General features: G+C 39.2%; 1 protein-coding gene across 11 annotated transcripts in view; it reads left to right on the top strand.

Annotated features, from left to right (window-relative positions):
- Positions 1-17,972, top strand: part of TENM4 (teneurin transmembrane protein 4) — a 2,941,751-nt gene that overhangs the window by 1,862,232 nt on the left and 1,061,547 nt on the right. The window lies entirely within an intron of this gene.

Genomic DNA, 17,972 nt, shown 5'->3' with positions numbered 1-17,972 from the left:
AGTCATAATACAGTTAAATGCCAAGTGCTACATCCCAAGAAGAGGTTCGGACATAAAGGTTTCATGTTCTTCTTTTGAACAATATTTAGGATTAGGAAAAGGAGCTCCTCCACTTTGCAAGTGAAGTAGAAGAATGTGATTCTGGAGTGGTCCAAAGACAAAAAAGAGGGCAAATACTAGTCCAGTTATCACTTGAACAGGGGACACTTTAATAGACAAGAAATACAGCTGGCAAAACACTGCTACTGTACTAGTTGGCTCTCTATCTATTAGCTGCAGCTAAACATTTTCATAGTTTCTTGGGGCCAGAAATAGATCTTAGAAGGAATCTACTTACCGTTTTCTCACACAATAGAACCTGTCCCTCTCAGGGCAAATCCACTGGGCATCCGTGAAGGTGGTTTCTATCGCTTCTGGAAATGCTGTGTGTTATCTACACAGATTCAGAATTTAAATTCTTAAAAACGTTGACTCTCACAGTATGAAATAAACTCCAATTGTGCACAGATAGGCTTTAAAACAAAGTTTTGTTGGGGTGCCTGGGTGGGTCAGGGTTAAGCGTCCGACTTTGGTTTAGGTCATGTTCTTGTGGTTCATGGGTTCCAGCCCCATGTCGAGCTCTGTCCTGACAGCTCAGAGCCTGGAGCCTGCTTCAGATTCTCTGTCTCTCTCTCTCTCTGTGCCTCTCCTGCTCTCACCCTTTCTCTCTCTCAAAAATAAATAATAAACATTAAAAAAATAAAAAAAAATAACACAAACTTTTATTGAAAAATAATCAAAACATAATAAATTGCACATATTAAAAATATACAATTTGGTAAGTTTTGACATATGCAGACGCTCGTGAAATCGTGTACAATCAATATAATACCCATATCTGTCACTCCTAAAGTTTCCTTGTGCCCCTTTCTAATTCCTCCCTTTTGCCCCTCCCTCCCTGTTCTCCATTCGAGGAAACCACTGTTCTGCTTTCATTCATTATAGATTAGGAAAAGAAGTCATTATTCAGTTTATACTCTCTTTAATTTCTTTCACTTAGCATAATTATTTTGAAATTCATCTATATTGGTCCATGCAGTAGTTAATTTTCTTTTAATGTTATTATTCCATTGTATGGATATACCACAATTTGCCCATTCACTTGTTGATGAATATTTTGGTTGCTTTTAGTTTGGGACTATTACAAATAAATCTGCTATGAACATTCATGTACAATTCTTTGTATGGATTTATGCTTTTATTTTTCTTGGGTAAGTATCCTGGAGTGGAATAGCTGGCTCATATGGTAGGTATATAGTTAATTTTAGGGGGAACTACCAAGCTGTTTTCTAAATTGCTCTACCATTTTATTATCCATTTTATTTATTATTTATTATTTTCTTAACACCACTTCCAGTTAATTCATGTCATCATCAGCATTAGGTAGGGTCTGTCTTATTTATTTACTTATTTATGTAATCTATTTTTGTTTCTTTGTTTTAGTGAATTATAGTTGACCCACGATGTTACCTTAGTTTCAGATGTACAACATAGTGATTGGATAAGTCTGTAGGTTATGTTGTGCTCACCACAAGTGTAGCTATCCTCTGTCACCATACAACGCTGTTACAATACCACTGATTTTATTCTCTACATTGTGCCCTTTATCCCTGTGACTTACTCATTTCATAACTGGAAGTTTGTACCTCTAACTCCCCTTCACCCATTTCACCCATCTTTCATCCCCTCCCCTCTGGCAACCATCAATTTGTTCTCTGTGTTTATTGGTCTTTTTCTGCTTTTTGTTTGTTTGCTCATTCGTTTTGTTTTTTAGATTCCACATATTAGTGAAGCGATATGGTATTTGTCTTTTCTCTGAGTTATTTCACTTAGCATAGTATAGTTCAGTCTTTTAAATTCTAGACATTATAATATGTATAACAATATCCCATATGGTTTTAATTTGCATTTCTCTAATGAATAATGATGTTGAGAATTTATTCCTGTGTTCATTTGCCATTCATATATCCTTTTTCATGTAAAATAAGTTCAAGTTTTTTGTCCTTCTTAAATTAGGCTTGTTTGTTTACTCATTACTGAATTTAAAGAGTTTTTAAAAATATATGTATACTGGATACAAGTCTTTTGACAAATACGTGATTGTAAATATTTTCCCACTTTTGTCTTCTCTTATCATTCTCCTAATATTGTCTATTAAAGAGTAGGAGTTCTTTTTTTTAATTAAAATTTTTTTAAGTTTATTTATTTATTTTTGAGAGACAGAGATAGTACAAGTGGGGAAGGGTCAGAGAGAAAGGAGACAGAAAATCCCAAGCAGGCTCAGTGCTGTCAGTGCAGAGCCTGAATCAGGGCTCAATCTCACACTCATGAGATCATGGCTTGAGTGGAAATCAAGAGTCAGATGCTTAACCAACTGAACCACCCAAGTGCCCAAAAAGTAGAAGTTCTTAATATTAATAAAGTCCATTTTATCATTTTTTTCTTTTCTGAATTTTCCTTTTGATGATTTAAGAACTCTGTCTAAAAGAAGGTCATAAAAATGTTTTTCCTTGTTTGAAGTGTAATCTAAATTTAATAAACCACGTGCTTATCTTGAATAATATTTTTAGACTTCTTATGTTTTACCTCTTACATTTAGCTCTATAATCCCTTTTGAATTCATTTTTGTGTGATGTGGGGACTGGAATAAAGTTCATTTGTGTTCGTATGGCTATGCTATAGTTCCAGCTTCATTTGTTGAAAAGTCTATCCTTTATCTACTTAATAGCCTTTGCACCTTTGTCAAAAATCAGTTGACCACATGAGTGTGAGTCATTTTCTGGGTCTTTTACCATTACATTGATCTATTTGTATGTCTTGATGCCAATACCACACTGCATTCATTGTACTAATTTCTGTTGCCTTATAAGTCTTGAAATTGAGTAGTAAAACTCCTCTGTGCTGTTTTTCAAAGTTGTTTTGACTATAATTGGTACTATGTATTTCCATATAGATTTTACAATTATCTTGTCAATTTCTACAGAACACTCTGCTGATATTTTGATTGAAATTATGTTGCATCTGTAGATCAATTTGGCAAGAATTGACATTTTAACAATTGAGTCATCCATTCCATGAACGTGGGGTTGCTCTTCATTTATTTAGGTCTTCTTCAATTTCTACAGCGTTTTACAGTTTTCAGTATATAGGTCTTAGAAATTTTTCTTTACTTATCCTTAAATCTTTTATATTTTTGATGTATTTTAAACAGAATATTTGTAATTTGTATTTCTTTTTACTCATTGTTAATATACCAAGATACAATTGATTTTTATATTAATCTTGTATCCTTCAACTTTTACCAAATTCATCTATTAGTTTTAATGCCTTTTATTATAGATTACAACAGATATTCTACATAGGTGGTCATGTTTTCTCCAAATAAGACAGTGTAACTTTGTACTTTTCAATCTGGATACCATTTATTTATTTTTCTTACCTTATTGCACAAGCTAGAACCTCTATTACAATGTCAAATAGAAGTGGTGAGAGTAAACATCTTTGCCTAGTTCCTGATCATAAGGGCAAGGCATTTAGTCTTACCATTAAGTGTGAGGTTAACTTAGGTTTTATGTAGATGAACTTTATCCATTTGAAGAAGTTCCCTGACTCCACACTTCCCATCTGTCCCATCTTACCATTCTCTACGTGGTCTCAACTGCTAAAGCACATTATCTTCCTTTTGACAATACCAAATTCTCCAAGTAAACCAGACATTTTACAGAATGTATAGAAATGTGTTGTTCCTCCATCTTCTCAGGGAAATGAGTAGGGGGGAAGAATGTGGCAACTATACTCTTGAGTTACAAAATCCCAGTTCCAAAGAAGATGAAAATTTTTTTTTGTCTCCTTATATTCTGATTACATCCTCCACATTTGCCCCAAGCTCTTTCTTACTAGCCTCACCCCCTCAAAAACACACACAAATCCAATTGGTCACCACCAGGTCCTAGTATTTTTCTTACTGTATCTTTCTTGGATTCCTGTGCCTCCCTCCATTCTTCTGCTACATTCCCTATTCAAGCTGCCATCATCTTATACCTGGATTGTGAAAGAGGATCCCTACTGGTTTCCCTACATTTTGCCTATGTCTCTTCAATCAGCTCTACTCCAAAGTCAATAATTTTTCAAAAAATAAAATGTAATCTTCTCACTTATCTATCCCTCATCTGCTTAAAACTCTTCCAATGGCTTTTCCCTAGAGTAAAGCCCCTAATCTTCACTGTACTTCTCAAGTCACTACCCAGTCTGCTTCCAGGCTCAGTGAACAACTAGTGCCTTTCCCAGCACTGTCTGCCTTGAAGAGTACTTCTTTCAGAGAAGGGACCCATTCTATTAACAACTTAGTACAGTTGTTCGGGCTGTGGGCATTGGAGCCAAATTGCCTAGGTCCAAAACTTTGCTCTACCATGCCATATGATGTTGAGCCTTTTTATACCTCTTCATGAGTAACCCTGGTATTAAAAAGGATAAAACAGTGCATAACTCATAAGGTTGTGAGAATCGAATAAGGCTTATCACATAAAACCCTTAATACAGGGCCTCATACATGAAACACAGTTTGTTGTAGTTTTTATTGCGTTTATTCATTTGGTATTCAGTTCAAATCAGCTTCAGGAAGAAGGTGTGAAGATTAAGTGACGCATTATAGGCAAGCTTCCCTAAAGAGTTCTGGAATGGGGTTCACACTCTATAAAGGGTGCTTTCTTTCCTTCCTCCTGGTCTTCAATAATCTCCACCTGAGGACCCTATTTTCTCCCAAAAGTAAACAGTTCTTTTCTGCATCATACCCATTCTTTTAGGAGCACTGAGGAAGGACCACAAGTTTGAGAAGACAGTAATTTCATGAGAGTTTGTCATTGTGAATTTTATTAAATTGGCACTTTTATTTCTAAAATAGGAGCTTTGTTTTGTTGTTGTTTTCCTTTCTTCCTCTCTCCCTTTCTTCTGTGCAGTTGTAGCTTTTAAAGGCTTAATTAGAGCAATAAAAAAATACCAATTTTGCCTTTTCCTCTTTTTAATAACAAGTAAAAGTTGAGAGCCAGCTGTGGGTGAAACCATTTGAAAGCTGCTACTAATCTGAAGTTTCATTTTTCACTGCTTCCGGCACATTTGAAAATTAGTGCTGACACATGCAAATGAGTTTGTGATGGAGGAAAAAATATATAGATATACTGCAAGGTGCTCTGAAGATTTTTGGGGGGAATAAAGATGATTTGTGTGGGAATTTCTGCTTGGTGTTGGAGGGATAAATAAAAATTCAAATTCTCTTATCAGAGTTTTTACTTAGAAGGACTATGGGCACTTTGCTGGCAATGCCTACCTGTGTTTGGATCATTCCTTGCTCCCTTCCTGCAGTTTTCTGACCAGTGCAGGCCTTCACACCTTTCACAGGGTGGGAATCTTCTTCCTCCATGGTGATCTTTAGCAGGGTGTGAATATGGAGTTGAATTTTTGCTAATTTGGGTAATGTTAAAGTAGGTCTGTAGGGGTTTTTTTCTTCCTTAAAGTTAAAAATAAATAAGAAAATTAAATCTTTTCAAACTTTTTTTCTTCAAATCTCTCTGGCTAAGGAATATCAATAGCAATTGGAAATGCAATACATATGCATTTTTGGAGAAACCTACAAGAAATGGAGTCTAGCCAGGGAAGAGTGACAAAAATGAGAGGACACTGAAAATCATGCCAGAGAGGTGTTTAGGAAGGAACTGAGAGTGTATAATTTAGAAAACAGAAGAATGAAAGGGGCCACTTCAAGCTGACAACAGATTATTGAAGGAATGTTTTAGTGAAGCCCTCAGGCCTTTGTAGCTGGCAGTTCCTGGGCCCTCTCCCAGATCCAGTCCAGCTGCCCAGCCTCCCAGTTCATATTTGCAGCAGAATTCCACCAGCCATCATCCTCTTCTATGGTTGCCTCTCACTCCACCCCCTGTCCATTGATCTTCCCAAGCCCAACCCCCTATACAGTGTTGTAGTTAAGAGCAAAGGGCCTCCATGTCTATTGGCACAAGACTATGTTCCACCACTTAATACAGAGGGACCCTGGACGGTCCCTCCCTTCATTCATTAGTTTAGCCATACATTCATTCTTTCAACAACTACATATACAGCCTTTCCCTGTGCCAATCACTTATTCTTTCTGAACCTCATTTTCATCTAGAGATAACGATAGTCCCAATCTCATCCTGTTATTGTAAGGACGAGAAATAATATTTGGAAAGAGCTAAGCATAATTACTGGCACATGGGAGATGGTCCTGAGATGATAGCTATTGTTCTCATTATTATTTTTTTCTGTTCTCAGGAAGCAGCATTTAGGTCCTGTGTGTTTTTACAGGTTTCAGAGATGATCTCTCCTAAGAATGGATGAGAGACCATAAAGTTAATGAATTACTCAGCCAGATAAGCAATAATGTGAATGGGGAAAATATTTGGTGTAAAGACAGGGAAATTGAGGGGATGAGAGGAAAAGGCAACTAGGACCTGCTAAAAGTGGGTCACCTTCATCTGATGGTACTCTGAGTTTTTGTTGTTGTTGTTGTTGTGTTCATTTTCTGTTTGGGGGAAATTTTTCCCGTGTGTACAGAAAAAATAGGCCTGTGGCTTTTGTTTTAGAGTTTTTGTCTTTGACCTAGTATCCCGTTGGCGGCCTGGAGATCTTTCCAGCAGGGGCCATTCCCTGCCTGAAGCATTGTGATGTGGTACCAGGTGTCAGGGCATTCCATGGGCATGTTTGAGGGCATACTACTCTTGACCGCACACCAATCTCTTCCTATTTCCACATGGGACTTTCCCATGACACCCTAGTCCCTCACAGCACAGGTCTGCCCTGTTTTATAGTGACTACTATACTTCCCCTACTTCCTCCTCGCCTGAAGCCAAAAGTTTGAGAGCAAAGTCTCCAACCTGTTCCTCTCTTCATAGCCTGAAGTTCCTGGCATGTCGTGGGTAACCAGTAAGTGATTGCTGTGTTAAATTGCAGAGAATCAAATAGGCTGTGCTAGGGTAGGGTAGTGCAGAAAAAAATGAAACAAGATAGAGCAGGATAGGATGGGACAGGACAAGGTAAGAGAAAGGAAAGTTGGGTAGGTAAAGTAGGGTAAGGTAGTTTTATTCTCTTCTGAGAATAAAACTCAGAGCTTGCAGATATCTATAAAGTAGAGCATACTGTTATTGAAGAATAAAGTTTGCATTAAAAAGCTTTGCAGGGGCACCTGGGTGGCTCATTTGGTTCAGCATCTGACTCTTGGTTTTGGCTCAGGTCATGATCTCAAGGTTCGTGAGTTTGAACCCTGCATTGGCCTCTATGCTGACAGACCTTTTCTCTCTCTCCCTCTCTCTCTGCCCCTTCCCCACTCTCTCTCTCTCTCTCTCAAAATAAATAAATTTTTAAAAAAACTTTCAAAATTCAGTGGATTACTTATTAGATCTTGGATCAGGAGTGAAAATTTCTACTTGAAAAACAAGCTATATTGAAAAAAGGAATTTTTGTTTGGGGTAGGGGCTTGTTTTGTTTTAGTGGATAGGCTTGAGATGGTTGTGCTTTTCTTATTTTTTTTAAACATTTAAAAAATTATTTTAGAGGGAGAGCAGGAGGGAGGGGCAAATGGAGAGCAAGACAGACTCTTAAGCAGGCTCCATGCTCAGCACGGAGCCCCATGTGGGACTTGATCCCACAACCCTGGGACCATGACCTGAGCCAAAATCAAGAGTCAGATACTCAACTGACTGAGCCATCCAGATGGCCCTGCTTTTGTTTGTTTGTGAGCCTGTAGAAACACCTAGGCAGTATCCAAACCACCAAAGAAAATGTGGAGTTTGTAATGGACCAAGTGCTACCCAATAATGCCCTTTAGCTGTGCTTTCATTTATTAGATCATAATAAGCTCAACTAAAAATGTTTTAATATGTCTGCATTACTTAACAGCCTGGGAATAATTTTAATTATTATTGAGTTTATCATTGTGAATGTGGTACACTCTTTCTTTGAATTCCTGGAGACTATTTAAGATGCAAATGATGCTAGCTTTATGAATAATTGCTGGGATTAGAAATTCACAATTCAGCCCCTCCCTGCCAAACACACGCACGCGCACGCGCGCGCACACACACACACACACTAATTTCTTAAAAATGCAAAATGATTTACATGAACATGGAATGAATACTATTATATTTAGCAAAAGCAGTAGTTGGCAACCATATGAGGCATGCTGGTGAGCACAGAACCAGGCCTCACAGAGACAACTGGGCAAATGAATGCTCAATGCCCACTGAAGGACTGACTGGAAGAATTATCCATATACAAGGAATATTAATCAGAGGAGGAGGACTAAGGTGGGAAAAGGAAGGGAAAGACATAGATTCACCAGCAGTCTAACCAGTAGGTAGTAGTTGAAGCCAAGTGAATAACAGCAAATCTTAAAGCAGATCTCCGGGTGTTAACTAAGATCCCTGTTTCTAACCGGCTTATGATCCAGCAGATTCCAGTCCTGGGAATGGGAGCTGGAAGGACCTAGGAAACAAATGAGTTGAGTCTCAGGTTAGAGGTAGTTCTAGGAGGAATAGGAAGTTGTGGAGAGGAGAGGAGAAGTCCTGTGCCCCCTACGCCAAAGTCCAAGTTTTATTCAAGCCCATGATCTGAGAGGGCTGAGGTCTCTGCTCATGAACTTTATGACTGGTTGAACTTGCATGTAGACATACCAGAATAGGGGGATGTAATAGTTGGCCTGGAGAAGGCAAAACCTTGTATGAGCTTGAAATCCTCATAATTAATAATTCAGCAATTCTCTGATCTAGTTGATCAGAATCGCCACACTCAGCTCCTGGGGACTGGGGAGTCTTAGTTTTTAAAATATTCCTTTCAGGGGCGCCTGGGTGGCGCAGTCGGTTAAGCGTCCGACTTCAGCCAGGTCATGATCTCGCGGTCCGTGAGTTCGAGCCCCGCGTCAGGCTCTGGTCTGATGGCTCAGAGCCTGGAGCCTGCTTCCGATTCTGTGTCTCCCTCTCTCTCTGCCCCTCCCCCCTTCATGCTCTGTCTCTCTCTGTCCCAAAAATAAATAAACGTTGAAAAAAAATTTTTTTTTTAAAAAATAAAATAAAATAAAATAAAATATTCCTTTCAGGTGATGCTACTGGTCAACCGGTTTTGCAATCCCTGCCCTAGGGGAAAACCCATCCTTGCTACCTAATATCTAGGGCCAGGAGGTTAATCAACATGCTTATTTTGGCTTTTGCCAGGAGATCCTCCAAACTATTCTTTCCTTCTAGGAAAGAATACAAAAAGGAAATACTCCGAGCTGCATAATTACATAAAGTTTTGATGAGCAGCATTCCTAACTGTATCAAGGGTACATAGAATGAAAATTCCTAGACATGTGTGGCACAGGAATTTCATGCTTAAATTCCCCACATGAGTCTTTACTAAAACCATGAATGGAGCTTCTTGGACATGGGGCAGGTACTTCCCCCAAGTGCCTACCTCATGAAGATGCAAATGTCTGTTCCACTGATTTTATGTATTATATTTTGCCTTTGTATGATGATTTCTTATTTATACTTCATACTTGACATAAAAGAGTTCAGTGAGATAGAGTTTGGGAAGCAAAGCACTAACATGTGTATGATGTCTGCAATACACCAGAGACTGCACCAGGTGAGTTACAAATATTCTTATCATTAATTCTTCATTGACATGTTCAAAGCAGTGCCCGGCATTTAGAGGGCCTCAGTGATGGTTGGGGGAAATGCTTCTCTACAGAAGAAAAGCCATACACTTAACCATAGTACTCCCTCTATTATGGTCATTTGAACATTTTTTGAGAGAGAGAGTGAGAGAGCAAGCAGGGGAGGGGCAAAGGGAAAGGGAGCTAGAGAGAATCTAAAGCAGGTTCCATGCTCAGTGTAGAGCCCCACAAGGGGCTTGATCACATGACTGTGAGATCATGACCTGAGCAGAAACCAAGAGTCCGACACTTAACCGACCGAGCCCCAAGGCACCCCACTATGATGGTCATTTTAAATCCAATAAATAGTTAACAACTAACAAGCGCCTACTATTATTTCTAGGCACCATGCTAGATGCTGGAGTAAGATAGTGAATAGTGTAACTCTAAGCTAGCAGTCTACTGGGGAAACAGATATAAGCCAGTAGTCTCCCAGTTCGTCAGTTAAAATTATCACAGTGCTACAAAGTGAAAGCACATAGTGTTTTTGAGGACACACACCAGGGGTACTGACCTGTCTAAAGAAAGTCAGGGAAGATTTCCATTAGGAAATGATATTAAACAAATGACATTTCCTGTTACAATCAGGAAAGGAAAAGCTGTGCAGTGGTAGCACTTAAGATACTGAGAAGAATGTTCATTTACATTTGACTTCAACATTTTCCTGCACACAAAAGAGCTAAACAACAGTTCTTTTAACCTACTTCATGAATCCAAAAGGGGATTTTTAAGGTAGTACTTGCCTGGGCCATCTACCCCCAACTCCTGGGGCATTTGCCTGGGCCATCTGCCCCCAACTCCTGCAGTACCCCCATATCTATAATTAAGGAGGCTGCCGTCTCATTCACCTGCCTCCCCAGATTCTCTGGGATCTCACCCCAACTGACCCTCACATTCCCAAAACCATCTGCTGGTTGAGTACATTCTTTATTTCCTATGTTTCCCTTCCCTTCATAAGGTCAAGTTAACTCCATGTATCAATTCCTCAGATTCCTAATTTTGTTCAGAAAGGGTTTAATTCCATTCCATTCAGTGCAGCTCACATTTGTGAAAGCCTACTATGTGTCAGTTTAGTTATATTAAGTTAAAAAAAAAAAACAGAGTTGCTGACCTCAAAGATTTCCTTATCTCAAAAAGGAGAAACATATAAACCAATATAACACAGTATGGAAGGTATCAACATAAACAATAATTGTTGATAGTGATGATTATGATGATAGCCAAAATGTTCCTGACATCATTCGTTCAATAACAGGTATTTATTGAGCATCCACTATGGGGGTGAATAATTTGGGTGGATAAAATGAACATGGTTCATGCCCTTGTGGGAGTGAAAGGCAATAAATGTAACAAACAAATTCATACTTTTAAATCTTAAAATTTTTTTAATGTTTATTTTTTGAGAGAGAGAGAGAGAGAGCACAAGCAAGGGAGGGGCAAAGAAAGAGGGAGACACAGAATCCGAAGCAGGCTCCAGGCTCTGAGCTGTCAGCACAGAGCCTGATGTGGGGCTTGAACCCACAAACTGTGAGATCCTGACCTGAGCTGAAGCCTGGAGCTTAACCGACTGAGCCACCCAGGTGCCCCATTCATACTTTTAAATCTTGATAAGATCAGTGAAGAAAACCAACAGGGAGAGGAATGGGGAGGGGATACCTACTCAGGTATAAAATTGTCTGTTTGGAATTAGGCATCTTAATGTAGAAATCGTGTATCTGCAACTTCCTGGCTGTATGATCTTAAGGAGATTACTTAGACTCAGTTTCCTCAAAATGAAAATAATAATAATAATAATAATGCTGAAATCTAATGTAAGAATCACATGAGATAATGATCATAAAAAGATTAAAGAACTCCAGTCTTACAGTGAACACTCAATAAAGCTTGTCATCGTTATTCTATTACTTCATCATCTTGTAAACTTTTTGAGCTTCCAACGCCTCTTCCATAAAATGAAATAACATCTAGCTAAGAGGGCTGTGAATGTGCTCTGTACGATGTCAGCTGCTGCATAGTGTGCGATGATTATGAAGGTATTCATATGACTGTCACTATAATTCTTGACATTGCTTAAACTCAATATTGTGTTACCATAGCAAGCACTTGTTGACAAAATACGTTAAAAGCATATACTTCTTCATTAGGAATAAGTTGACATGAGGCTGTGCTACCAGTATGGTAGCTGCTAGCCACATGTACCTGACAGCATGGACAGTGCAGGTATAGAGGATTTCCATCATCATAAAAACTTCCATTCAACAGTAGGAATTTGGAATTCCAGACACACACACGAAAAGTTTATACCACATAAGGACTTCCCAACACCAGATATTAGGGGTCTGGTAGGCCTCTGGGGGCCACTTTAATCATTCCTTTGGAATATGTACTATTAACAACCTCTCATATTTGGGCAGCATAGGCAGTTTTCAAACCACAATTGCACATCCATGGCTTCATTTGTCCTTAAAGTTATCCCCGAAGTAGGCAGGAAGGATATCATTATCTCCACTTTACATTGGAGAGAAATAATTAACAAAAGTAGTAGTAGCAACCGCTGACACTAATTGAATGCTCACCTATGGTTGTATATTGAATATGGCGCCAAGTGCTTTAGTGCTTTTAATGAGATAACAAAGCTCAGGGAGGCGAAGTGACTTAACTGTATATTTTTAGTGAACTGGGGACATGATTTGCACTTCTAGCCCCGTGCTTTCCACCACACCTCTCCATTCTTGCTTATATGGGTTGAATTCTGGCTCTCCATTATTGCAAAGTTTGCCCAGTGACTAATTTATTGGGGCAGCCCATGCAGTAGGGGCTTAGCAATCAGGGGCATGTCTAGTTGATCTTATTACCCATGGAACTTCCAAATGGCGTACCCTCTCTCCTGATGAAATAGTGTGGTGCATGAAGATGGACTTTTATTCCCATTCAGCCTCAGTGTCCTTGTCAGCAGCTGCAGGAACAGCTGCTCTCCTCTCAGTGCTACCCTCTCCCCCTTTTCCCCGCTAATTGCTACCAACTAGTAGAGCAGCTATGAATATTATAGGCCTTGTCCCCTTTGACAGCTTCTATCCAGCTGTTATTATTCCAGGCCCTTCTTGTTCAAGGATTCAGATTTGTTCTGTTTGGATGATTAATTCTCGAATCTAATCGTTGGGTATTTTGAAACCCCATCCAACACACTTTAAATCACTGTGTTGTACATAACTCGAAGCATTCCTAAGTCGGCACGAGGCTGAAAAAATAGTCACCAGTAATCTGAAATATGTTTTCTGAGGGCCTTTACATGCCAGGCAATGTACTGGGCACCCAGCTAACCCTGAATTTTAAGGCCCAAAGGGAGGCCTGGTCCCCAAGGAGGACCACGTGTCCTATGTCTAAACACTTAAAGTTATAAAAATCAAGCTGTTAAATAAAATATAGTCTATCCTCCCCTTTTGACAAATCTAACTTCATAAAAACCCAGATGCCAAGGTTCTACTTTAGAATTCTTGGACTCTTCAAAGTTCCATGATGGAACATGGCAGTGTAAGAGAGCCCAACCCACTCTGTCCCTTTCTATCCATGCCTTATGAGGGCTTAGTTCACATACACCTGGATATCTCTACCCACAATCTGAAGCCCATCCAGACTTCACAGGAAGAGACTCCAGAGCCACTCCTCAAGTCTGGGGAACATACACCAGCAGGCAAACACCTCCCACTCTTGGAAGGATGGATGTGGGAAAGAGGCTTGCGCAGGGCTGGGGTCACATAAGTGGGACAATCTGTATATATGTTATGCCTAGCAAAACATCAGGTACATAGCAAGATATCACTAAGTAATAGATACTATTACTACTATCATCTATGGAATTAGCTACGTGGAGTCTATTTAAAAGCTACATAACCCATAGTATAAACAACAAAGCACAAATACTACATCATGTGGCTCTGGAATTATTTCAGTGCCCTCTCACAAAGTGCCTAGAAAAGTCCTTACCCAGCAATAACTAAAGCATTAGTTCCTTTCCTCTTTTTCATTAGCCTTATATTATCCTATTTCCTTAATTATTTTTCAGTCCACTTTTTGGTCTGTGACTATGAACACCTCCTTCCTACCTCTTAGGACTGATCACACTCTGGTAGTAAGGTTTTACACCAGTTAAAGCTAATTCTCATTCCTGTTTTCAATTGTTAAGTTTTTTTACTTTAAATACAGACCCTTTATTAATTGCACTAATATAGGTCTGACTAATACTGTTTTCTCAGCATGTTTGCCATGCTAGAGTATGAAAAGTCAAATTCTGCTCAGTCCCCATTGCCACCCCAGGCTTTTTGTCTTTCCTTATAATACATCATGAAAGTAGATTACCTGTATCTCTATTAGATAAAGTAGATTATCTGTATCTGTATGTGAAATGCACGTGTGTGTTCATGTGAGTGTAAAGGTTATTTTTCTCCAACTTTTGAGCAAGGAATATGTATTTATAGTTTATTTATAATTTCTAATTCAATTTAACACACGATTTTTCCTATTGTAAGTGCCCCTGTCTTAGAGTATGTTGGTTATAAAACACACACACACACACAATATCTCAAGTCTTGTTTTAAAAGTCCTTTGCTTATTTTTGATGGATGAAGAGTAATTTCATGATACCCAAGTAAAGAAAATCTCTCCTTCATTCTTCCTCTCCCCGAGTAAGAACCTTAACCCTTGGTGCCTAGAATAACAGCCTTCATGAGATTTGGGGTTGATGAAGTCCCAAACCTGGGTCCCTGGGTTATCTTTTCTTAACAGTACTCTTTCCATGCCCAACACCTTCCATTTCCTAGTTTGCAAAAGAGAATTTGGCCCAGTTCGTAGATTCAGCTGTCCAGTTAGTCCAGTTAGCTCTTGTCATGCCAGTACTTCAACTATGTATGGTTTTAGATAAAAGACTTGACCTTGGAATAAAGTCACCTTCCTTATCTGTGAAGCAAAAAATAATCATTCTTAGCTCAGAGTCAGTGGGATTGATAATGTTATCCTTTTCCTTTACTATATTACTCAATTATTAATTTATCATCCATTTTATCTAGACAAATGGATATTCATCATCCATATATCCTACATTACATTTAATGTATTTATTTTTCCTCAAGTTTTATAATGCTTTTTGGGAACATAAAAATATCATTAAGCCCCAGTATTCTAGGAAAAGTATAATTGTGGATGATTTTATTATATTAACTTAGGGAAAAGGAAGATCAGGTAATTGTAATTATAAAATTGACCCAACAACTATTAATACTTCCATTTAGTTTCCGGTCCTTTAATTTTCTTATAGGAAGACATATTTTAACACTTTCAACTTTTCTCTGTGTGGTATAACACATAAACTACAAAATCATAAGATCTTTTTGTCAGCACCTCTTGATGTATCACACGATCTTGAACTATAGGGAGAAATAAGACAAATGTTTCCCTAAAACCTAATATGGTCCCCAGTCCAAACATGCCCCTTTATTCTTCTCTGCAGCCCAGGCAAGGATGCAGGAGAGTTAAGATCCCTGTGAAAGATAATGAAATCCTCACCTCCCTTTACAAAAGAGTTATTTCATATTGGTAAACCATTGAGGGATAGCAGTGGTAGAGATTCTATAAATTAAAAAAATACATTTTTCTTTCATAAATACTAGATTTTACTTTATTATATCATGCTCTAAAGTCAGTTTGCTCTAAAATAACAAAGAGGAGTGAATTCTCTGGAATATGGGGAGCTTGATGAAAAAATATGATTTCATGTAGATTGAAATTGCCACTATGTCCATGCCTAGAAATTAGCTGTCCAATCATGGTTCTTTACTCTTCTTTAAAAACACCTAATTCTGTTATTCAACAGTGAATTTAGCAACCTTTCATCAGGCACCATCTCTGTGCCAAGTTCTGTGCCTGGCATGGGGTGTGCCCTGAATGCCATGGTCTTGCACCCAAGTGTTTGTTTGGATACTGAGAGCAAACTGAGAAGAAAATATTTGTTTATTCATTTTGAGTGAGAGAGAGTGTGCACATGAGTGAGGGGGGGTGGGGGGGGAACGCGGGTAGAGAGAGAGAGGGAGAGAGAGAATCCTGACCTCTGTGCTACTGCTGCAGAGCGCAACACAAGCTCAATCCCACAACCCACGAGATCATGACCTGACCTGAAATCAAGAGTTGGACGCTCAAGTGACAGCCACCCAAGTACCCGAAGAACGAACTCTTAATCATTCTCTCTCTCTTGCTGATGAAACTCTACAATTTATAGAATTTATTAACATTCTTTATAAGTCTTAGGAGGACAAGAAAGTGGAGTTCAATGCAGAAGAAATATCCCAGCTCTGCCGTATTAAAAAATTATCTCCAGATTTATTTGTGTTGTGGAAAAGTGGTGGTGAAGGGACAGTAAATGTTACTTATTTAGCACTCTTTGTGTTTAAGTGCTCCACACATATTACAGAGTAATGCCCACACAGGCCCAAGCAGTATCTGAGCGTTAATCACTAGTGGAAAGTCTTAGAGTGAGGATTCTGGAATGAAGAAGGGGAGGAGAGGGCGTGTTAGAGGACATAGGCAACATGCTTACTTGATTTACTCCAGACTCAAGTCCTGGAGACAAGTTCACAGTCTGGACCTAAAAAGAGCCTTCTTTTCCTCTCCAATTACATTTTTTGTTTAAAAAAAACCCACAGGCAATGTTGGTATCTTTACTACAGTCGTCCTAGTACATTTTGTATGTGACAGAGATAAAGCAGAACCATGTAGTTTTCCTATTTACATGTTAGGGCTTTGAAGAGAAGGAGATGAGGAATTACAATGCATAGTTGATTTCAGACTATCTACTGGGCATCATGCTTCAAACCCATCCACTGCTGCCTGAAGATTCAAATGCAGGGAGGGGCTGGGGTGAGTGCCCTTTACTCACCTTGTGACCTTGAACAAGTCTTACATCTTCTCTGAGCATCTTTCTCATCTGTAAAGTTATGTCTCTGTTTACCGTGGGAGGGGGAAGATGGGAGCAGAGGTGATACTCAAAAGACTTAACAATTCATGAAGCATGAGTATAGATAGAGTAATCAAAAGGCATTGGGACTTTGGCACTTCAGCATGGTCCACAGGCCACCACTGTGCCTTTGGGTGCTCAACCAGAGAGATGTGAAGGGGGTCCTAAAGAAACAGTAGGGGGCCCGGAGACAGGGTTGCCAGGGTGGGGTAATGGCAATCAACTGTCTCGGAGCAAGAGTTGTTTACCAATCTCAACAGAATTATTCGAATACTTTAACAACCAATCCTGCTCTTCCTGTATAAACTAGCTAAATTAATAGCCTGGGTTTAAAGATTAAATAAGCTTGTCTGTGTAAAGTGTTTAGCATTTGGCCCCACTCAGAGAAGTAGGCACCCAGCAAATGTAGCTTGCTTCTTCCTTCTCCCTAGCTGTCTGCTTTCCAGCCTACCAGGTCCTTCTATGCTATACAACAGGATTACTCCTGAGATCCTGGGATACATAGCCTGTCTTTCTTCACAATGGGTTTTTATAGGCAGGAAACGTTTCAGGTTGATTCTCAAAACCTCTGAGTCAAAGCACTTGCGTGCCTTTTCAGATATAATTCCACAGTGGCCTTTGAACTGTCAGTGTGGTTGGGGTTGAGACCAGAACCCCTAGGGTTTGAGGTGGCTCTGACATTGTAGAGACCAAAGACCACAGGAATCACCAGACCTCAGTTTGAAAATGATAAGATTTTGGGCAAACTGATTCCCCTAAGTGAGCCTCAGCCTCTTGCCTGAATAAAAGGAGAGATTCGGGCACGTTTAGTGGTTCTCAGCCTTGGCTGTCCAAGGAACCAACAACCTGGAAGCTTTAAAAATAGCAATGTCTGTATGTCACTCCTAGAGACTGTGATTTCAGTAGTTTTGGGTGAATCCTGGACTTGTGGACTTTTAAAAGTCCCCTGGGTGATTTTGATGTGTAGCAAAAACTGAGAACCTCTGGACGAGATGATCTATAGCCTGAAATCCTGTTCAATATATTCAGTTAGCCCCTGATTCTGTATGCCCTTAAAGCCCATCAGAAAACTGCATTCATGTAGTGCTCTCTAATGATCAGGCAACAGGAGGCCTGAGAGCTATTGAATAAGAGAGGTTTAGTGTTTATCCTATATTTACAACTTCTGCTCTGTTATCACTAGAGCTTACTGTTGTATAAGGTTAG

Source organism: Puma concolor, chromosome D1, assembly GCF_028749965.1.
Source record: "Puma concolor isolate L17-30 chromosome D1, mPumCon1.1.hap2, whole genome shotgun sequence".
Classification (NCBI taxonomy): domain Eukaryota; kingdom Metazoa; phylum Chordata; class Mammalia; order Carnivora; family Felidae; genus Puma; species Puma concolor.
The sequence above is the reverse complement of the archived record's forward strand: the minus strand, read 5'-3'. Positions and strand labels throughout refer to the sequence as shown.